The sequence below is a fragment of the Apium graveolens genome, chromosome 9, assembly GCF_009905375.1.
Source record: "Apium graveolens cultivar Ventura chromosome 9, ASM990537v1, whole genome shotgun sequence".
NCBI lineage: Eukaryota > Viridiplantae > Streptophyta > Magnoliopsida > Apiales > Apiaceae > Apium > Apium graveolens.
The window spans coordinates 226438810-226463896 of NC_133655.1; the positions used below are offsets into that span (position 1 = coordinate 226438810).

General features: G+C 37.1%; 1 non-coding gene across 1 annotated transcript; it reads left to right on the top strand.

Annotated features, from left to right (window-relative positions):
* Positions 1-442: 442 nt before the first annotated feature.
* LOC141687888 (small nucleolar RNA R71) lies at positions 443-549 on the top strand. The gene has a single exon (XR_012561367.1). It is a non-coding gene; the product is annotated as a small nucleolar RNA R71 (small nucleolar RNA).
* The last annotated feature ends 24538 nt before the right edge of the window (positions 550-25087 follow it).

A 25087-nucleotide genomic window follows, 5' to 3' on the forward strand; every position in this document is an offset into this window, starting at 1 on the left:
CCAGCTGAAATTTGGATGATTTCTGTTGTTAGGATGATAGGTCGCTGGCACAGGCTGCTGTTGTCGCTGATAATTATTCACATACTGAACAGATTCGTTGACAAGAGAACACTGATCTGTAGCATGAGAACCTGCACAAAACTCACAAACCATAGCTATTTGATTAACTCCATACGTAGCCAGAGAATCAACCTTCATTGATAGCGCTTGGAGCTGGGCTGCAATAGCGGTGGCTGCATCAACTTCCAGAATACCTGCTACCTTGCCTGACGTCATCCTCTGAGTTGGGTTTTGATGCTCATTTGCAGCCATCGTCTCGATAAGATTATACGCCTCAGTATAGCTTTTAGCCCATAAGGCACCTTCAGCTGCTGCATCGAGCATGGGCCGAGATTGGGCCCCCAAACCATTATAAAAACCAGTGATTACCATCCAATCCGGCATTCCATGATGTGGACATTTTCTCAACATTTCCTTGTAGCGTTCCCAAGCCTCGCACATAGATTCTGTAGGTTGCTGCGCAAACTGAGTAAGAGCACTCCTCATAGCAGCAGTCTTTGCCATTGGATAAAACTTCACCAGAAACTTTTGCGCAAGATCTTGCCATGTAGTGATTGACCCAGCTGGTTCAGAATGTAACCAGTCTTTAGCTTTATCCCTCAGTGAGAATGGGAAAAGCCTCAACTTGATAGCCTCATCAGTCACGCCATTATACTTAAAAGTGCTGCAGATCTCGACAAAATTCCTTATGTGCATGTTGGGGTCTTCAGTTGCCGCTCCTCCAAAAGAAACAGAATTCTGCACCATCTGAATAGTGCCCGGCTTGATTTCAAAGGTGTTAGCTTGAATAGCCGGATGAAGGATGCTTGACTGAATGTCATCAATTTTAGGCCGAGAAAAATCCATAAGAGCTGGATCAGCTTGAACAATACGATCTCCCATGTTTACTGGTTCTTTCTGCTCAGTTCCTGAATCCGAATCCTCAAAATCTAACTTCTCCGGAGTATCAATAACTTCGTCTTTTCCTTCAGCTGTATCTAAGGTCCTCTTGCGAGCACGAGAACGAGTTTGCATAAATGCTTGCTAAAGTACCTGAAACACAACCGAAAAGAGTAATTAACTACTACGTCCTAATCACTGAGTCCTAATGACCAATGATGGTAAGTACATAAACTAAACAAATACGCCGAGTCCCCGGCAGCGGCGCCAAAAACTTGTTAGGGCGAAATCACGCACTAATATTCACGTAAGTATACGCGTTCGCAAGTAATATAGAATACTTTCTAGTTCGTTCCCTCAGAGACTCAGACTAAGTTATTGTCTAATTTAACTCACTCACCAATGTATGATTACTTCTCAATGTTAAGATAAGAACACTTAAAATTGTTGATCAAATATTAACTATAATTAACTACTTAATTAACCACTTAACTAACACTTGAAATTATCAATAATAAAACACTCATGAGATCACAACTTCATTATTACTTCCTTCTATAGCCATTGTTATTACCTTTAGCATGTGACAGTGATGATATTAATCGAATAACACGAAACTGATAAAAGCCAACTTTCATTGTACTAATACCATTCTATCAAGCATCCACAATTAAGATAGAAGTTGAATAGTCATCAATTATGTTGAGTTCCTATATGTCTACAGAAATTGACAACACAATGATTTAAGCACAAGTTATTCCTTTTTGATTACATAGGGCAAATAAAACTGTTAGAGTTACCCACTAATCATGCACAACGTACATGAACTATGCTAGCATGGCAAGTTCTAAATCTCAAGATCCACCGTCGCTTCACAAGAGATTAACACCCTATCTTATATGTTCGTGACGCACATAAGACGAATACGCACAACCAATACTAGATATCATGCAATCATCACATACTAAAGTATTAAACAATTAACTAAAGAATTCCATAATAAATCCGTTGCAACCCCATGATCACGATTAGCCCATAATAGAACTTATCGCCATCATGGGTTCATATGAAATCATGATAAACAAACACAAGAAAATAACAACTAAACTAATTATATTAAAACATAGTACGTCACAAGAGTAAATAAGTCAAAGCAAGAAAACTAGCATCCAACGTTACAACGAAACAAGAATCACAAGAATATATGCTTCCTCTTCGTTGCTGTGTGCTAAATCGGTCTTCTTCCTTATCTTCTTCGCTTCTTGCAAAACACAATCTAAAACATAATCTCCTCTTAATACTCTGTGAAAAACGTCTCAAATCTACCTATATAATAGTCCCATAAAACTCAGATTACATAGAAGTTGGAAGCCAAACAGAAGTAGAAGTCTAAAATAATATATCTTTTTCCCCGACCCTGCGCGGCCGCTCAGCATTTCTGCGCGGGCGCGCAAGGCTGCTGCGCGGCCGCTCAGCATTGCTGCGCGGGCGCGCAGGACCCTACTGGAAAATTTCCAGGTTTGCTCCGTTTCTTCGCCGTAATCTGCCCGTTCTTTTCCTCTCGCAATGGTGAACACACGCCAAGGCTTATTCTTGATGATTCCTTCTCCGAAATGCAACTAATACCCTGAAATGCATAAACACTAGAAAAACGCATCAAATACACAAAATACTTGATTTCAAGACACCAATTTAAGCCATTTTAAGACGTTCTAAGTGGTATAAAATGCCACTTATCATATGTACTCAGCCTCCATTGTAGAATCAGCTACTGTTTCTTGCTTTGAACTCTTCCAGCTTACAGCACCTCCATTTAGACAAAACACAAAACCAGACTGTGATACAGTATCATCTCTGTCTGTTTGGAAACTTGCATTGGTGTAACCTTTTACAATGAGTTTCTCTTCTCCTCCATACACCAAGAATGAATCTTTAGTTCTTTTCAGGTACTTAAGAATATTCTTAACTGCCGTCCAGTGACCTTCACCCGGATTAGACTGGTATCTGCTCGTCATGCTCAAAGCATACGAGACATCTGGGCGAGTACATACCATTGCATACATGATAGATCCAATTACTGAAGCATATGGAACTTTATTCATGTGGTCCTTCTCATCCAATGATTTCGGACACTGGTCCTTAGAGATCGTTATCCCTTGAGACACGGGGACATATCCCCTTTTTGCATTTTGCATTCCAAAACGATGCAAAACCTTATCAATGTATGTGCTCTGACTTAGACCGATCATCCTTCTAGATCTTTCTCTATAGATCCTCATTCCTAGAATGTAGGATGCCTCTCCTAAATCTTTAATGGAGAAATTGCTCCCTAACCAAGTCTTAACAGCCTTTAGAGAAGGTATGTCATTCCCCATTAGTAGTATATCATCAACATATAGTACTATGAATGCCACATAGCTCCCACTAACCTTCTTGTAAACACACGGTTCATCTTCGTTTTGAACAAAGCCATACTCTGTGACTATTTCATCAAAACGGATATTCCATCTCCTAGAGGATCGACGCAATTTACATACCTTGCCAGCATTCCTTGGATCGACAAAACCCTCAGGTTGTGTCATGTACACATCCTCTTCAAGGCTTCCATTAAGGAAGGCTGTTTTGACATCCATTTGCCAGATTTCATAATCATGGAATGCTGCAATAGCAAGTAAAATCCTTATAGACTTGACCATAGCCACTGGTGAGAAAGTTTCATCATAGTCAATACCATGAATTTATTTGAAACCTTTTGTAACCAGCCTAGCTTTATAGGTCTGAACATTTCCATCCATGCCCTTTTTCTTCTTAAAAACCCATTTGCACCCTATGGGTTTTACCCCTTCAGGTGGATCAACCAAAGTCCATACTTGGTTTTCATACATGGAATCTATCTCGGATTTCATGGCTTCAAGCCATCTCTTAGAGTCTGGACTGTTCATAGCATCTTGGTATGTGAGAGGCTCATCTTCATCTATGAGCATCAAATCACCACACTGAGTCATGAGAAATCCATATCTCTCTGGCTCATGGCGAAATCTACCAGATCTACGAACAACCTGTGTTTGTTGAGTATTATCATTATTCTGCTCTTGTTCCACTTCAGGTTCAATGCTATTTTGCGGTTCTCGATCTTCATCGAGATCTATAGTTCTCCCACTGTTTCTTTTGGAAACAAAATCTCTTTCCATGAAGACAGCATCTCGAGCAATAAACACTTTCTGCTCAGAAGGACTATAAAAATAATACGCCTTTGTTTCATTAGGTATCCTACAAAAATGCACTCTTCGGATTTAGGTCCAAGCTTGTCAGATTCTTGACGTTTCACAAACGCCTTACATCCCCAAACTTTCATAAAGTTCATGCCTGACCGTTTCTCTTTCCATATCTCATATGGAGTTTTTTGAACCTTTTTAGTAGGAACACAGTTAAGTGTGAAAGCCGCTGTTTCTAGAGCGTAACCCCAGAACCTAATTGGAAGATCTGCATGACTCATCATCGATCGCACCATGTCCAACAAGGTGCGATTTCTCCTCTCTGAAACTCCATTCCATTGAGGTGTTCCTGGCGGAGTGAGTTGTGATACAACACCACACTCTTTCAAATACTCTCTAAATTCGGTGCTTAAGTATTCACCCCCACGATCGGATCGTAAGATCTTAATACTTGCATCTCCGCCAATTTGCTTCTCTACTTCAACCTTGTATTCTTTAAATTTTTCAAAAGAATCGGATTTGTTCTTCATAAGATATACATATCCATATCTACTGAAATCATCAGTAAATGTTATGAAGTAGTAGTAGCCTCCTCTAGCCATTACACGCATTGGGCCACATACATCACTATGTATTAGCTTCAGACGTTTAGTGGCCCTTTGACCCTTACCAGTGAAAGGGGCTTTAGTCATCTTACCAAGCAAACAAGATTCGCATTCTTGGTATGATTCAAAATCAAACTTATCCAAGTATCCATCCTTATGTAATTTGGATATGCGTTTCTCATTTATGTGGCCTAGACGACAATGCCAGAGGTATGTGTAACACCCCCAAATCCGGGGTCGGGGATCCGAGTTGTCACGAGTTCCATTTCCCTTAATAACACCCAATCTTAATAATTAATCAACTACTCTGTACTGTGACCCCACAATAAACACACACACACCACACGTTATAGTCTCAGAGATGAACATCCAAAAATAATCACAAGTCATTTTATTCCACAATTATCTGCCAATACACCTTAAAAGGTTTTCTGAATAAATTTACATTTTCTTTGCCATTATTACAATTCATAAGTATACATAAATCTGGTACATCAAAAGATGAAGCCTAGTCTATTGGTAGTTCCCACCTTAGCTACAGCGACTTCAATGCCTATAGGAAGCTGCAGAACGTTTTCTATCCACTCGCGAATTGGGAGCTTGGTCCTGTTCATCTTGTCTATCTGATGTTGTGTGATGAAAGAAGAAAGCAAGGGTGAGCAGCAAGCCCACCAAAATAATATGTATAATAATTTACAATATATGAGCCTTCTTATAGTACTCATGAAAGTCTTGGTCAAAAGAAATGAACCAAGTTTAATATCTTAATGCGATAAAGTCGCAAAATATTCAGTATATATACATATATACTTTTCAAAATCTTGGAAGTCCTCTTCCATGCATAATATACACAGAGTTCCAGTGTATAACTGTATAAAAATATCGTTGCAAGGTGATCTCATATATCTAACCTTGTCTCAACGTTTTTCTGAAAATCTTTGTCATGCATAAGATAATTATTTACTAGATATAAGTTTAAAAGATGAAGTTACAAGATACTCCAATATACTTATATCTTTTCCAAATACTACTTGAACTACCACCGTTCAAGTTATAATTAGTTCAAAAGTTCATCACATAGATGAGACTACAAGATAATACTTGAATAGATTAAATCTTTAAAATATCATCAAAATAAAATGAAGTTACGAGATACTTCATTTGATGTAAACATCATTTTGAAAACTTGACCCTGCCAACACTCAACAATCGCCCAACCGTAGCCTTTCTATCGAAGTGCTCTGGGTAGTGTTGCAGAAATATCCAATTGGATGATGAACTCATTACGGGAGTTTGCCGCACCAGGAAGACCACTTACGATGATCAGTCGTAGTAGTGCAACCCCACCATTTTCTACATGTAGAGGAGAACCTGTCGGATTTACTTGTCAACCGAACACTGAACTCCTAAGGAATGGACCGCCTTAGCGGAACTTCCAGGCCATTTGGGCCAATATAATAAGGCTGGGCCGGCGCCACTCGACCACTTACGCCACTCCTAGTTCAGATGAAATCCATGACTCTGAAACGTAAAGCTCGTCCCCCCTTTCCCCAAGTAGAAACTTGTTGATACGGCTCTACCAAGAAGTTGTATCTAGTTGGAAAGGAAAACTCACCGATATTTCCCAGGCGATGCCGTTAATGGATTAACTTGTTCCAAAAATTTTACTTCCCGAGTGTTGGGTAAGTAATCAAAAATTCTTTTATCAAAACAGCAACCTTGTTGCGAATATAAGAATACATCACGGAGCCGGATCCCTCAGATTTTTGAGCGAGTATTTAAATCCCCTTCGAAAGGAAGATCTTAAATTTGAAAACGAGTTTTGGGATCCGCTCTAACTTTTAAAATTATTTTGAAGACTCGAAAACATTTTTAAGAATGTTTGGAGTAATGCTTATTTAATAAAATAAATCAGTCCCGATATATTAGAAAATATCTGAATATTATTATTTAAACAATATTCCCATAAGGATAATCCTTATAAAAATAATCGAAGTAGAAGTTTTAAAACTCATACTTGAAATGAATAATAAATAACCAAAGATATACTTATACGAAAGTACGATCTTTATTTGAATAATCGAAAATAAGTTTGATTATCGAAATATTATTCTTTAATCCTTATAAAAATAATCGAAGTAGAAGTTTTAAAACTCATACTTGAAATGAATAATAAATAACCAAAGATATACTTATACGAAAGTACGATCTTTATTTGAATAATCGAAAATAAGTTTGATTATCGAAATATTATTCTTTAATAAAATAAAGAATATTATTTAATAAATAAGAGGAGTCATAAGTCCTCAAATGAATATTCAAAATAATATTCATTAAATAAAATAAACGGAGTCTTAAGTCCTCGAATGAATATTCAAGATAATATTCATTAATAAAATAAAGTTATCGAATAAACCTTATTCGATTAATAGTTTTGAAAACTATAACCATATATATATATAAATAAATATATATATATATAAAATCTACTCGGGATCCTCGACTCCCGGGTTTAGAAAATGTTTTCACCTTTGGGTCCCTATACTAAGGGTATACGCAATTACTGCTTATCTCTAGCATAGGTATTATGCAACTTATAAGCAATTGAATCAACAATTATATATCAAGATTACGAAACAGGCATGCATATATATCATATTAACATGCTCCAATATATCGCAAGATTTGCTAATAACAATAATGCACTTATCACAAGATAATGCATATACATATATACATCACAACAACAGTATAACGGGTAGAAAACTTGCCTGAGTGCTCCGGGGTAGACTTAAGCTTAGAGTGGGTCCAGTAACCTATGAACAACAACATAAGCCGGAATTAAACCACGGTCGCTTAAGAAACTAGACTTTATCCACTTAGACCCTAATGTTCGCTTATACGCTTAACGATTTGCGTTAATCGTTCGCACACCCTGGGCTCCACCAATTTTAATAAATTAATCGTTATGAATTTTAAGGCGACTCTTTCGCGAGTACTTTACCAACTTCCTAATCCACCTTACATAATTGTTTCGTAATCCAATTAGTCTTTTAGGGGCCTTGAACAAGGTCTCAAAGTAAAGCGAGGGGTAAAGGTTTGTTCGCGAAACACCGTTACTTAAAACGGTCGTTTCTCCTAAACCGTACATCGGAACCAAGCGATCCACATATCAAAACGAAGCTTACGGAACGCTCTAGCTAAACATGGCAATGTTACAGATTGTTTGTTGAGTTTTCTTTCCTGAAAACTAAGAACAAGCAGTTGAATAAAAATGGGCATTACGACGACTATGTTTACGCGATTACCAATGTTTAAACTACTCCAATTAACCACCAACCAACTCATAACCATCAATACAACAAAACTTCACCTAAAACATACTACATCAGTCCATAACCTCCAAGGTTTTCAACTCAAACAACCACAATCAAGACCTATGAACTATAATCAAGCTTCAATTACCAAAACACTTCCAAATCAAACCAAACTACTAATAATCACAATCCATGCTTCTCATTTCACAAAACCAACCATTAAACTTACTAACAAATAAAGTAAAGGCTAGGGTTTGAAGTTTATACCTTCCTTGGGAGGTGTTAAGTTGCTAGGAAGCCTTAGGGAGCCTCCTACAAGCTTGATCTTTCCAAAGAAATCAAGAACACAAAGTTAGGCTTTGAAGTTTCTAAAAGTCTGATTGAAAGAACTGTAAAAATGAGGGTCTTACCATGATTATTTGGACGAGACTTGTGAACAAGAGTTGTAGGCCATCTCAATACCTTTCCAATGAGCTATAGAACACAATATTTGAGTGAGAAATGAAGGAGATACAGCAGTTTTAGTGTGCTGGTTCTGTTTTTGCCGAGAGCAATGGAAATGGGGGAGGAAATGCTTTTGCTTTCTTGTGTTGGTGGAATAATGTGGTGGATAATGATGGGTTGTCTTGATATTTTGCTAGGTTAATAATAAACAAAGGAGTTAGTGGAAGATGATCTCACCATTTGCCATGTGTTGGTGATTTGTGGTGAGATGAGATCATCCCTAGTTAACTATATAATTAACTAGCCATTCCTTCCTAACTATCACTTGGTTTCTTGTTTGATCAACCATCCACTTGCCTTACCACTTGCAAAGGTATTTACAAGAGTCGTTATTCATTTCTTTGTCCGGTTATCACTCAATCTCGTTGATCGTTTGGTTAAATACCTTAATGGTTTTATTGATAAAATCTTCTTGGTATTTTTAATACCTAAATTAATTCTCCTTTATAATCCTTGAATTTAAAATCCTTCATCTTAATATTAATTCCTTAAATCCCTTAAAGTCTGGTGGAAATCTCGGGAAAAAATAAAAGTGCTCGTTTTCAAAATCCGACAGCTTTTACATATACTTATTTTCTTTATGAAATACTAATACGATCTTAGAATTTCCATAACAGTACTCCTATATATCGTGGTCTGATAATTTTTCTTAATCAGCATTGTCAGCAAAAGTTACTATTCATCCGGGTTTCAAAAATCTCCAAAAATTGGGGTTATTACAGTATGTTTGATTTGAGTCATTCATTTTAAGTCGTTTATTTTCTATATTACAGACAGGGTTATCTAAATCAAGAACATATAAACCATTAAATAAACGTGCAACACCATAGGTTAAATCATTCAAAGCAAAAGAGCAACTGTTGTTCTTTATTGTAAACGAAAAACCTTTCTTGTCCAAACAAGAAACAGAAATAATGTTTCTGCGAATCGCAGGCACGTAAAAACAGTCTTCTAGTTCTAAAACAAGCCCAGAGGGCATAGATAAATAATAAGTCCCTACAGCTAAAGCAGCAACTTTTGCTCCATTGCCTACTCTTAGGTCCACTTCTCCCTTAGCCAAAGTTCTACTTCTCTGCAGGCCCTGCACATTTATACAAATGTGAGAAGCACATCCAGTATCAAATACCCAAGATGTAGAAATAGACAAATTGACTTCTATAACATAAATACTTGATCCAGAAATCTGAACTGCTTTCTTTTTCTTTAGATCCTCCAAGTAAATTGGACAGTTTCTCTTCCAGTGACCATCTTTCTTACAGTAGTGACATTCACCCTTGGCCACACCACCTTTAGGCTTTAAAGCCTGTTTGGGACCTGACTTTGGCTTGGGTGTAGAATCAGATCCAATCTTCTTCTTACCCTTCCATTTGCCCTTCCCTTTGGCCTTACCTTTATTTCTCACCATCAGTATGGGAGCAGGTTCAGCTGTCTTCATGTTGGTCTCATATGTTCTCAACATATGCAACAATTCAGTAGGTGTTTTGTCAAATTCATTCATATTGTAGTTCACAACAAACTGAGTGAATTTGTTGTTCAAAGAATTCATGATTAGGTCAATACCTGTTTCCGGACCAATCGGGAAACCCAAAGTTTCAAGGTACTAAATGTAACCAATCATCTTCAAAACATGTGGGCCAACTGGTTCACTCGCCCCTTGTTTGCAATTAAAAAGTGACTTACTCGTGTTGAACCTTTCTTGACGAGTTTGGCTTGCAAACATGCTTTGCAAGTGCTCATTGATAGTATATGCATCCATATGCACATCCTGTCTTTGAAGCTCAGCACTCATAGTTGCCAACATAAGACATGCAACATCATTTGCATCATTCTCATCCCTTGTGCGTGCTGCTCGTTCATCAGCAGTAGCACCCTCAGGAAGGGGGCCTGGAGGAGGAATATCAATGACATGAAGCTTGCGCTCCTGCCTGAGGACAATCCTCAAATTCCTCTGCCAGTCTAGGAAGTTGTTTCATCCTATCAGCTTGTCCTTCTCAAGGACTGAACGTACGGATAGTGTGTTTGTGTTGTTTGCCATTACTCAGTATCTACAATAATAAAAGCGCAAAATAAACATTAGATTGTCTGAGTTAAAATTTTATGTTCATATGATTATGATATATTCGTAATATATCTCCCACTATTTTTTTTATCAAATTAATAGCCCTAACTATTAATTCGGAAAGTATATCCCATAAATCTTTCTAGTGAGCCAAGATCCATATTTCGTCATGTTCTAAGTCAATCACTGGTATCCTTAAAACATGATTATTTAGGTAGACAACAGTTGTCAATTATATCATATATAATTCTTGGATAATTTGGTGAACAACAATTGATCTTATCTATCTAATAGATTTTTAACCAAACTCTATGCTTCTAAGTTCATAATAGTTGAATATAACCGTTTATATTCACCTTATTATGATGACTCAGTTAAGTTAGACCCAATGATACAACGTCCGAATATAACCGTTTATATTCGTCGCATTTTACCATGATAGATAGGAGTCCCCTGCCACTGACAACCCTTCCCCTTATCGATCTAGGATTTAATGAGTGTTCATTCATTGGAAATCATCTGATTAAAACTTAATATTTTTACTTAGGGATTTTTTAATTTAGAACGATCATGATCCCATCATAAAGAGATTATCAATTTTTCCTTGAATAAAATATTTCAAATCAATACTCGTCAATGGTTTGATTTTCAGGTAGTGGAGGAGTCACATCGGTCTCGCTTAAAACCCACAGCCTTACAAGTTCTATGAACCCGTTGTTGACAAAATCGCCCCATGTCAGAAATAAAGAAAATTCGTATTTTATTCCGTGTTTCATAAACACGAGAATCTCATGATCGTTTGTTAATTTTAAATCTTGAGTCGTTACAGATTTTATCTTGTTTAAAGGCATGGCATGGGTGATGTATCTAATACATACATGCATCATTAATCTAATTAAAACATGCATTTTCTACTCTACACATACTATTTATACATCATATGAAAAGTACGTAAAGTAAACGTGCAATAGTTATGGCCCAATCCTATGTGATCTTTTCAGGATAATGAAAAGATCAAGGTCAATCTATGGTGTAAAAATAACTATTACCTATGTCTTCTCTATTGCTTCCATTGTCTCCTTGGCCTCCATAGGATGCCTCCTCTTTCCCTTGTCCTTCTTGGATGTTACATTAAGAATTATACTAATGAACTTACAAAAGAACTCGAGTTACATTCGAGATAAAACAACTACAAATAGAAAACGACATGCAAGTCATATTTATTACAAACCAAAAGAAAAACCATTACAACTAAGGTCTTAAGGCCATAACTATGCACCATGCTCAAGTAACCATTAAAGAACATGATAGATCATATAAAGATGACATACTATTTATCACTTATCATGATCCAATCAAGAATAATAAATAAATAAAGCATATGTCATAAGCATATGTCATAAGCACATGTATCAGAATACTATTCCAGAAGCATGTATCAGTATACACACGATCCATATCCCAGTTACCAAAAACGTGTATCAGTATACATATTTTAAGAGATCGCATACATATGAGTTATGGCAGATCTTAAACATACTAGTATCATCATATAGATCATTAACAGATTCATCATATCATTCATATAACATAACTGTTATCATGGCAGACTCATATAACATAACTGTTATCATGGCAGACTCATCACACATGCATACTTGTAAAAATACAGTAAACACGTAACCAAATCAGCCCCTTATACACGTAGCTCTGATGCCATTGTTGGGTTCCGAAGGCATAAAACGCAGCGGATAAATGTAAATAAAACAAAAATTTCGAAACCCAAAAACAGGATCCATGTATAATTATGGGCAGATTATGGAGATAACGAATCATACCTTTCAAGAGATTAACTTTCACGAACTCAACGGAGATCCTAGCTATCACGCTTTGTGTCTACCTCTCGGAGAAACACCTCTATGGTATCCACACGAGCACCTTCAAGAACGTCTCACGAACTTAACTACGGAATGGATGTACTAGCCTCCTTCTTGACGATCTGAATTGCCTCTGCCTCTCTTTGCTGCTAGGGTTTTCTTAAAAAACGTACAAGCCTCTTTAACCTCTCATTATCTGTTTATAATGACTGATTAAAAAGGCCCATAATAGCAAAGCCCAACCCTAGTAGGTATTGGATTAAATAATAAAAACGAATTTCTATTATTTAATTAATAACTAAGTCATACTTAATTATTATGGGCAAAAACATTCCTTTTAATTCGAATTTATATTATCTCAATTAAGTCTTACTTAATTATACTAAAATTCAAATAATCATCAATTAATTTAAATCCATAATTTAAATTAACTATTCCATTAAGTGCTCTATTTGTGCGACCCTATAGGCTATTATTTAATTGGCAATAATTTTATTCTCTAATAAAATTATAAACAATGAGCGGTATCTAGTAATACATCATTGTTACCCAATTAAACAATAATTAAATCGTGATTAGATAAAACCTTTCATGATTAATGTTTTTCGTGTAATATAATCCCTTTAACCATACATATTATAGATTAAACTCGAGGCATGTATTTAGTCATCCTCTTCAACATTTAATCCGGGTTTACTTGATCCATGAGTATATTATCGAGACAAATTATTATTTGAGCATGGCCATGCTTTTATAATCTCACTCAATCAAGAGGCCAATAATATCTCTCCTAATTATAGGAGGGTTAAATCCTTTATCTATCATTCATATTTCTTATACGACTCATGATATACCCGATGTCCACTTTTATCATCACCCGATCAAAAGTAACTTTTAATGTAGTCAAAGTATATTAATCCTCGTATAGAAATATAATGATTTCAAGTCAAAGGATCGTTACACCATTATCACTGTGAGTCTTTCTTATGACTTTATTAAACATGAAGAATCTCACTGTGGGTCTGTCCAGTACCATGTACTCTCACATGTACCTATATATTGACTTTAGTATCCCCATACTTATAACCAATGAGATGTGGTTATCTTGTCAAACAACATACTAGTCTATCTATGTATTATTATTGTCCTATATAATAATACTCGACCAGGGACCTTTAAGAATATGATATATTATATAGTCTCAAGTTCAAGTCATGTACTTAAACTATACAATTTGTATCATGATTCTAAGGACATTTATTATGCTAACAAAATATCGCAGTAATTAAGGTCATAATAAATACATTTATTGAATGATCAACTGACATAAAGATAAAAGAATAATGTATTGCCTCTAGGGCACCTACACTAACATATAGGACACATGACTTTAGATCAGCTGAAAAATAGGCTTAAGTTGGTTGAGGATAAAAAGGAAACTAAAAGAAAATCTAAAAGAAATGGGAAGGTAGGGATTAATAAACATAAAAATTACACACCTGATAGGTATGCTCCTAGAAAAAGCTGTGTGCATTGTAAAAGTGTTAATCATCTATCTGATAACTGCAAATCTGTCAAGAATGCTCCCATGCCTTCAAATCCCTCCATGCCTAACATGTTTATGTCACCTCTGCATGCTATGCCTGTTATGTCTTATCAGAATCCCCATGCACACTTTGCAAACATGCCATATATTAATAATCCTTATTTTACTGCATTTAGTATGCCTCAAATGCCATACAATATGTCTATGTGGAATAATATGTTTGCACAATCTATGCCTTATCAAATTCAATCAAATGTGCTAAATGATTCCGTGACTAACCATACACTTCAACCAACCACATCTGAGACCAAGGTTGACCCAAAGTTACCTAAGTCAAAAGATACAGGAGGCATGAAGTCTAGGAAAAAGACTAACAAGGCTGGACCCAAGGAAACTTGGGTACCAAAATCAACTTGATTGATTTTGTTGTGTGCAGGGAAAAAGAAGGAATCTATGGTACTTGGACAGTGGTTGTTCAAGACATATGACAGGAGATTTCACCCTGCTCACAGAGTTTAAGGAGAGAGCTGGCCCTAGCATAACCTTTGGAGATGACATCAAAGGATTCACTATGGGATATGGCTTGATTTCAAAAGAAAATGTCATCATTGATGAAGTTGCATTGGTTGATGGTCTCAAACACAACTTATTGAGCATCAGTCAATTATGTGACAAAGGGAATACTGTTTCCTTCAATTCTGAAGCCTGTATTGTCACAAGTAAGAAGGACAATAAAGTGGTTCTAACTAGAGTTAGAAAAGGGAATGTGTATTTAGCTGACTTTAACTCTACAGATGCAGAATCTATTACTTGTCTTCTCAGCAAAGCAAGTTTAGTTGAAAGTTGGCTATGGCACAAGAAGCTGTCCCATTTGAATTTCAAGACAATGAATGATCTAGTCAAAAAGGACTTAGTTAGAGGAATGCCTCTAGTAGAATTCACAAGGGATGAACTGTGTGATGCTTGTCAGAAAGGAAAGCAAAAGAAAGTATCATTCAACAAGAAGCTTGAATCTGCAATTGATGAACCATTACAACTGTTACACATGGATTTTTTAGACCAGTCAATAAATTGTCAATTTCAAGGAAAAGATACTGCCTAGTGATTGTAGATGATTTCTCAAAGTTTTCATGGGTTTATTTTCTTGGATCAAAGGATGAAGCTAGTGAAATCATTATCAATCATATCAAGCAAGTCAACAATCATCCTGATTTCAAAGTAAGGAATATTAGGAGTGACAATGGAACTGAGTTCAAGAATTCAACCATGAAGTTGTTCTGTGAAGAAAATGGGATCATGCATGAGTTCTCAGCTCCAAGAACTCCACAACAAAATGGTGTGGTGGAAAGAAAGAACAGATCACTAATTGAAGCTGCAAGGACAATGCTTGAAGAGTCAAAACTCCCAACCTATTTCTGGGCTGAGGCTGTTAACTGTGCATGTTACACTCAGAATATTTCTCTAATCAATCAGGCAAAAGGCATGACTCCCTATCAATTATTCAAGAGAAGAAAACCAACTTTAAACTTTCTGCATGTCTTTGGTTGCAAATGCTACATCTTAAGGAATCAACCTGATCACAAAGGGAAGTTTGATGCAAAGGCTGGTGAAGGAATATTTGTTGGTTATTCTGCTGGAAAATCATATTGGGTCTACAATCTAAGAACCAACATTGTCATGGAATCTGTACATGTTGTGTTTGATGATAAAAAGATTGATGGACTAACATATGAGGGACATCATGAAGGAATCAAATTTGACAATATTGAGATATATTGTGATGATAGTAAAGATGAGAATGATGAAGAAGGCATCTCAAGAAGTATTCAAAATCTGCCTTTGGATAATGCATATAATGCTGCATCCATTGAAAGTCATAATTCAGCTTCCGTTGAAAGAAGAAATGCAGCATCCGTTGAAAGACAAAGTGCATCATCCGTTGAAGTTCACAATGAAGCATCCGTTGATAACAGTCTGTCAACGGATAATTAATTCACTTCATCAGTTGATAGAGCTCCCAATTCCTTTCAAAGGATCAACAACTCACGGGGAGTTTCAACCAATCAACATTCTATCTCACATCATGACAATACTGAGGCAACCTCATCTAGAGCTAATCTACCACCTCAAAGGAAATGGACCAAGAATCACCCTTTTGAACTGATCATTGGTGATGCTACATCTAAAGTGCAAACTAGAAGGGCTACTCAAGATGAATGTCTGTATAGTAGCTTTCTATCACAGGAGGAACCTAAGAGAATAGAAGAAGCTCTATTGGATCCAGATTGGATTTTAGCAATGCAAGAGGAGCTAAACCAATTTGAGAGAAACAAAGTATGGAAGCTGGTACCCAAGCTAAAGAACAAGAGTTCTAATGACACAAAATGGGTATTCAGAAACAAGATGGATGAAAATGGCATTGTCATAAGGAATAAAGCCAGATTGGTTGCTAAAGGCTATTCTCAACAAGAAGGAATAGATTTTGATGAGACATTTGCTCCAGTTGCCAGACTTGAAGCCATCAGAATCTTTCTAGCCTATGCAGCCCATGCCAATTTCAAAGTTTATCAAATGGATGTCAAGAGTGCATTTCTAAATGGGGAATTGGAGGAAGAAGTTTATGTAAACCAACCTCCAGGGTTTGAAGATCCAAACTTTCCAGACTATGTGTATTATCTGTTGAAAGCACTCTATGGACTAAAGCAAGCACCTAGAGCCTGGTATGAGACTTTGTCAAAATTTCTTCTAGATAATCACTTCACAAGAGGTACTGTTGACAACACTCTTTTCTTTAGAAATGTTAATGGCTCTAAAATACTTGTTCAAATTTATGTAGATGATATTATATTTGGATCTACAGATGATAAGCTTTGTAAAAAGTTTGCTAAGTTAATGCAAAGTAAATATGAAATGAGCATGATGGGAGAGCTAACTTATTTTCTTGGTTTACAAGTTAAACAAGTTAGTGGTGGAATTTTCATTAGTCAAACTAAACACATTTATGATCTTTTAAAAAAGTTTGACTTAATGGACTGTTCACCAGCAAAAACTCCCATGGCCACTTCCCACAAGCTTGAACTAAACAAGGCTGAAAAGTCTGTGGACATTTCAAGTTATAGAGGCATGGTTGGCTCATTTTTATATTTAACTGCTAGTAGACCTGATATAATGTTTTCTATATGTCTCTGTGCTAGATTTCAAGCTGACCCTAAAGAATCTCACTTAGTGGCTATTAAAAGAATCTTCAGATATCTCAAAGGGACTCCAAATCTAGGACTTTGGTACCCTAGAGAGTCTGGTTTTGATCTAATTGGCTACTCAGATGCAGATTATGCAGGCTGCAAAATAGACAGGAAAAGCACAACTGGCACCTGTCAATTTCTAGGGAACAAGCTTGTGTTATGGTTCAGCAAGAAGCAAAATTCTGTTTCTACATCAACAGCTGAAGCGGAGTACATTGCTGCTGGTAGTTGCTGTGCACAGATGCTATGGATGAGGAATCAACTATTTGACTATGGACTAACTGTTGACAAAATTCCTATATTCTGTGACAACACAAGTGCCATTGCCATTACTGAAAATCCAGTGCAGCACTCAAGAACCAAGCACATTGACATCAAGTACCACTTCATTAGGGAGCATGTGATGAAAGGTACAGTGGAACTTCATTTTGTTCCAAGTGAAAAGCAGATTGCAGACATATTTACCAAGCCACTTGATGAATCAACATTCACAAGATTAGTAAGTGAGCTAGGTATGCTTAATTATTCATAAATTTATGTCCTCTTTATAATCTGCCCTGAAGCCTGAAATGAATTTGCTGCAAGAACAAAGTTGGCTTTAAGTAAAAACTATTCTATCCATGGATATTCCCTATCCGTTGAAAGCCAAAATTGTGCTATCAACGGATGTTCATTATCCATTGAAAGACAAATACATTTCTGGTAATTTTATCCCTCAACGGATAAAATAGTGTTGATCATCAACGGATAACTATTTACCTTATCCGTTGAAGTGTCACATCAGTTACTTTAAGTGAGTCACAACCGTTGATTCTTTTACTCAACCGTTGATACAGATATACACTATTGTATATATTTGTATTAAAGGCAGTTTTCGGAATTTCTACAGTTTTCTTTATTCTTAAATGGCTGTAATTTATTTAAAAGTATCATTTAATCATTTTATTTATGTTTTAATTCAAGAGAGTATAAAAGCCCATTGAATTTTTATTTTCACTTTACGCTTTCTTGCAATTTTTATTCTCCTTCTCTCCCAAAACTCTCAAGTTTTTCTCTGCAACCTCTACTCACAACAATGGCACTAGTAGTCAAAATTATGTCTCAGTCTGAATTTGTTTATGAAAAGAACAATTTTGTAGCCTTGGTTGAAACGAATGAAGCCCATACTGACTATCACAAGATGATGGACTTCATCAAAAACTGTAAACTAAGCTATGCAATGCTGGAAGCCTCAACCATTTACTGTGAGGTAATTGAGGAGATTTGGACAACTGCAGAGTTCAACTCTACAGATATGACTATTGCCTTCTCTCTCAAAGATAAGGATTATTGCATTAACTGTGATGATATACAGTCTTGCTTTAAGTTGCCTGAGAATAATGCCATGATACCACACACTGATAAAGATGTATCTGCTATGTTAGATTCCATAGGCTATGCTTTTGATTCTGCTAGCTTAGGTAGTATTAGAAGGAAGGGCCTTAGGAAATAATGAAGTTTTCTTGGAGATGCCTTTATCAAGGTTTTCTCTGGGAAGATTAGCAATTTTGATGCCATAACTTCATCTCTTGTTAATATGCTCTATATGCTAGTTTCTGATAGGTACTTTAATTTTAGCAACTATGTCATGCTAGAATTAGGTTCCAGGTTAGGTAACAAAGCTAATAGACCACATAACATCTAGTATGCTAGATTCTTTATGTTATTGGCTAACCATGTTGCTGAAGGACTGGTTATATCTAATGAGAGCAATAAACTCAAATGCTGGGCACAAGAGAAAAGGGTCCTTGCAGACCTTTTGAGAATCAACCTCAACAGCCAGGTGCCATTGGTATATTTGCCAATCATGAATGCACCACAGGTAAGTGAGGTAAACACTTCAATAACTCCTACTGTTTCTAACCCCACTGTTTCTTTGCCTTCCAGTGTGGCAATGGAATCTGTGTCTCTGTCCAAACAGGTTCCTACCAAAGCCACCAAAACTAAAATTTCAAAACACAAGTCAAAGAAAACCACCTCTGTTGTTTCTCAAAAGACAACAGTTGTAACAACTACCATAAACCCTGAAGGGAGTGTACAGGGTGTGAGTGGTGAGGGGAGGGGTAAACATCAAGAAACCCCCAGGATAAGGTGGGAGAGGTGAGTGGTACCCCAGCCAGCCAAGCCACAGTCTCTCAAAAGACTGTGGTGGTTCAAAAGGAGTCAAACACATCCCTAGTTGCATCCTCCCAAAAGGATGCAGCTATTGAAAATAGTCCACAACCAGGGACACAGAACAAAAGAGGGAGGGACACTAGAGCCACACATTCACCAATCAAAGCCTTTTCAAGGAAGAAGAAGGCCAAAACCCTAGTTTCCACATAGGGGGCACACACAGCACAGATACATCCACCTGTATCTTTGCCTTCTCAAATTTAGCTTGATGTGACTCCAGCAAATGTGGAGTCACAACCCCATTCTCTCATAATAGAAACACATCAATCATCAAACTCTCCATCACCCTCTCTGGATGTGGATATGATATTCACATCAATTCCTGATTCTCCCTCCTTAAAACTCAGGGAGGAGCCCCACTCAAAACCTGATGATCATCATCTTTTAGATGATTTGTTGGATCATCAGCCAATTCTTTCAGATATAGTTGAAGAATCTGTGTCACCTCACTTAAAATCAATTCACACAGATTCAACAATTATGTCACTTTCAATATCTACATCTTTTCCTTCTTCAACGGATATCTCTCATCCGTTGACAAGTGGTTGTTCTTCGACGAATAAGCTTAACAACAGTTATCCGTTGATATCATCAGTTTCCACTTCAACGGATACTCCTTATCCGTTGATGGTCTCTACTCAAATAACAGACACAATTCCAACTGTAGAGGACATGGTTACTGTACAATCACTTTTAGGTTTGAGGGAAGGGAGTGATAATTTGAGTGAGAGGCTGGGTTGCTCCCATGCAAAAGGAGAGGTTGAGAGTCACCATATGCATGCTATTTCTTCCAGCATGGCAAAAGTGAGTGAGGGGAGTGCCACCTTAGAAGGTGAGGGTGAGGGTGTGAGGGTGTGTGTGAGCCAGGGGGAGCCCCTGATGTAAGAAAATAGAGAAAATGAGAGAAAGGCAGGTACAGAAGCTATAATGGTGGATCCAGCCATTGCTAGCGAGTCAATGATAGTGGATGATGCAGAAAAGGAAAGACAATTTCAGCAACATTACAAAGCTGTAATTGATAACATTTCCTTGGATGCTGACACTTTTACTCACCCTATTCCAGCCTATCAATTGTTGGCTGCTCAGGGCAATGTGGAGGCAGAACAGACTTTAAACATTGTACACACTTCAGAATCTCTTCTCAGAGACAAAGCTGCTGTTAACAGGCTGCCTTCTCAAGCTGGTGAGCCATCTGAAGAATTTGGAGTAAATTCTAATGATGATGACTCTAATTCTTTGGATGAGAGCATGAACTTAGGGGGAGTAGCAGGCCCAAGTTCTGTTCCAGATCTACCTGATTGGGCATGGGCAAATGCATCTACACCAGGAGAATTTGGTGTAATTTTGGTCAGGCAAGTAATGACTATTCAGAAGGCCCTTCAGGAGACTACAGATGCTGGTACCAAGGCAATTCTTCAAGCTCATCTGGACTCTCTGCATCTCTTGCAGTTGCAGCATTTCAAACAGAATCTAAGTGTGGATGAACTCAAGTAGGACATTGCTGATCTGAAATCCTACAATGCTGAGAAGTTGGATTCAGTCATGCCTTATGGTATTATGCAAGATTTATTGGGGAGACTGAGGAAAGAATCTGATGCTGACAAGAGGCTGGCCAGATTGGAAAATAGAGTTTAGATCATTAAAGACTCTATGGTCACCATTCTTCAGAATCAACAAACTCAGACAAATCTACTAATGCAGCTGGCCAAAGCACAAGGCTTGACCCCTACCCTTGATGATAACAAAAAGGGGGAGAATAAAAGGGAAGGGGAAGGAGAGCCATCAACAACAGTTCAAATATCTCAAGTGCTAGTTCCTGCCATCACCACTTCTCCAACTATTTAAATCAAAGGAAAGCTTGATGAAATTGATCTTATCCAGATAGTAGCAGCTGAATTGCAAGTCAAAGAGCAAAGGAGGAAAATTGATGAAAAGATGCAACAAATTTTTGGTTATACAACTTCTAAATCACAATCTGTGAAGCATAGCACAAAGGTGGAATCAATCATTTTGGAGCTCAAGCCAGTTAGGAGGAATAAGGTTGGAGAAACTTCTTCCAAAAATATGAAACCTATGGTTCTCAAGCCCAATAACAGATCCAATAAGGACTCTACAAAGAATCCTCTAAGCCTTGCTCAGATGAAAGAAGTGGATTTTCCTCTTCCAAAGCCTGATGAAGACAAGGTTTTGGGTAGAAGTATCATAAAGCACAAAGAGACCATGGATGTTGTTGAAAGGATGAGTATGGCTATTATCTTTAGAGAGGGAAAGAGCATCTGTGTGATGCAAGGACATCCCAAATTCTCAATAGCCAAGAGGGAAGAAGCCAGAAGGTTGAAGGAAGAAGCCAAAAAGCTAAAGGCTGACAAAAGAGCACAAGCAAAACTTAAAAAATAGCTAAAGTCAAGTCAAGCTGAAGAAAAGAAAGAAATTGAAGACAAGAGTGAAGATGTAGGTATGGGGGATATGTTTAATGATGATGTGGGAGAAAGAAGTAAGGAAAGAGAGGAATGGCAGAAAGGGAACAGAAAGAAGGCCAATGCAAAAAGAAAGATGGTAGATGAGACTAAAGAAACCCAATCAAAATCTAAACCGCTACCTTCTATTCCTGAACCCATTGTGCCTAACCCCTTCATAAATATCCATGGTGAAACAATCACTCCTAAGGAGGAACCAATTGATTGGGACACCATCAAATTGCCCACCTTCTTAACCATTTCTCCACCAAAGAAACATAAAAGGAAAATCAAATCAACACCTCCTCCAACCTCAATCAAATTCACTCAGAAGCCTAAGCCTAAGCCACAAGCCTCTAAGGATGATAATGTTCACATTTGTGACATAAAAGAATTTTCAGACATTGAACTCTATCTGGATGAGCTGGAGGAAGTGAGGGGAATAGATGCTTACAGACAGCTACCAGAAAGACTAGTGTTCAAATACAAAGGAAGTGGGGAAAGAACTTGGCCTCTCTACAGGATTCTGAATGAAGGCTATTCTACCTTGGTTAGAGTCTACTCAGCCATAAAAAGGGATTCTGGCTTTACCAGGACTGCCAAGACTGAGATTCTCAACAAGATTGCCAACATAAGGAAGACTTGGTGGGAGCCCAATGCCTTGCCTAGAACATTACTCATTCAAGAAAGAGGAATTACAATTCACAAATCACCTCATTGGTTGATGGAGTTCAGAGACAACAAAGGAGTCAGAAGATTTTTCAGACTTGAAGATCAGCTCAAGATTGCCAGTAATGAAACTCTCAAGGATATGCAATCTAAGTTGGACATCAATGAAGAAGATGAAGCTGAGTTCTACAGACAACTTTAACTTCAAATAGAGGAGAATGACAGGAGGCTAGGAAAGAAAACAAGGGATCAAAGGAAAAGAAATTAATCTGCTCAGGCTAAAGGAGCACCCTTGGAAATAATGTAATTCTTCAATTCCATCTCAGCATACATATTTTTGATGCACTTTTGAATTTCTGCTTTATTACAGTTAATATGTTTGTCAAGTGTTTTGTTATCATCAAGCTAAACCCAAATTTATGCCTACAGTTCTAGTAGACATAAATAGGGGGAGATAGTTAGGAATATGTGTATTAGTTTGATGATAAGTTAAACAAAACACTTAAGTAGAAATCTAGTGTTTGTAGCCTCAACGGATAAGACCATATTGGCTATCCGTTGAAGGAGTAGCTTTACTTAGAAATAAGTTTAGTATTGTAGCACATTTCATTCTCTGGATTCAAGTTGTAACTCTTAGATGTTGTAGGAAATTATCAGTCATGTTGACTACTAGTGGATATGAAAATAGGAGGGCTAATTGTAAATATTTCATGCCTTGTAATTTTGTATAAGTGAAGAAGTATCAACTGATATTGAAGACCTTCAACGGATAAGAAACAAAGCTTCAACGGATGTCTCTAAAGCTTCAACGGATAATATCCATCAACGGATAAGTGCTTCAACGGATAAGACTTCAACTGCTAATGCATCAACGGATAAAGCTTCAACGGATAAAGCCTCAACGGATAAGGCATCAACGGATGAAAGCTTCAACGGATGCTTAGTTCAATAGCAGTTGATAGTGACAATTCATAAGCTGACAGAGGTACATGGGTTGACAGAGACAAACTGGAATGTAGCAGCCTCTAGGAGGAATCAAGAAAATGAAGCATTTCCATTCTGGTGCAAACAAGGGAGTATTCAAAGATCAACAGCTAAACCCAAATTGCATTGGATAGAGAAATAAAGAAGAAACATGTGAAGAGCCTCTTTAATTGTATTTTACAATTTTGTCTTCACTTGTAAACTTGGTGATATATAAACCAAGTAGCAGCTAGTAATTAGGTGTGAATTTTCAAGAGCTGTTTAGAAAAATCCAGAGAGAAAATCATCTAGTTTGTACTAGGAAACAGCTGTGATTTAATTCTTTGAATCACAGATTTTCTGAAATAACACATCTCTGGTGGAACAACAAATCCACCAGAAAAGTTTTTAAGTTCTTTGTGTTCTTTACATTTGTGTTTGAATATATATCTGTCTGTATCAGCTTCAAGCCATTCACACACATTTGCTCACTAAAACACTTAGCCTTAGAAACTACTCAAAACTTGAAAAAGTTTTGAGATTTACATTCAACCCCCCTTCTGTAAATCTCATTGTTAGTCCACTGGGAATAACAACAACATACTTGCCATGTCATCAATCCATATGATACACTCCATCTACCATCCATTCCTTCTCAAATCTCAACCATTCATTCCACCCAATTTCCTCTATAAATAAACCCCCACCCCAACCCATTTCAACTAAGGTAAAGAGCCAAATACTTTCTGGGAATTTTTCAAGAAGTGTCTCTCTTCATCTCTTTCAAATTCTATACACACACTTCTTCTCAAAAACCTTCTCTCTCTTAAATATATACACATATACTTAAGGTTTTTGATATCCAAGCTTAGCTTCACCCAACCAAGCTTGTTCCCACCAAGTGAGCTCATCCACCACCACTTTCCGGCCTCCCGAAGGGCTGCCCAAGTTCGTCTATAGTGCCAAAATCCGGCCGAACCTCCGACGAATTTTTCCGGCGAACTTTTCTGACCGTTTTCCAAAAGTGGTGAGTTTTTAGCTTCTTCTTTGGTTTTGTTTATTTTGAGCTTTGTACTTAATTTCTCTACTTCATCTCAAGCTCTAATATAATATCTCCTATAAAGAAGGTTCTCTAAGAAAAGAGAACAAAGATTCGAACTCGAAATTCGAATAAGTACTTGATCTTCAAACTGAAGCTCTAAACGAAGAAGATCTATAATATACAAGTACTTAAATCTCTAAATAACTCCTCACGAGTGAGATTTCATAAATCTCTAAATAACTCCTCACGAGTGAGATTTCATATTTGACATCACGAGTTGGTCAATTACTTGCACTTCATTTATCTCGACCTTGACCAACATATTTCGTGAATATAGTATCATTACGAAAGGTATCGTCTTATAACCCCTTCTAGCATCTTCAGTGTTCCGGGGGATTGTAAGTCGATCAATAGTGATCTTCGTAATTTTGTCAAATAT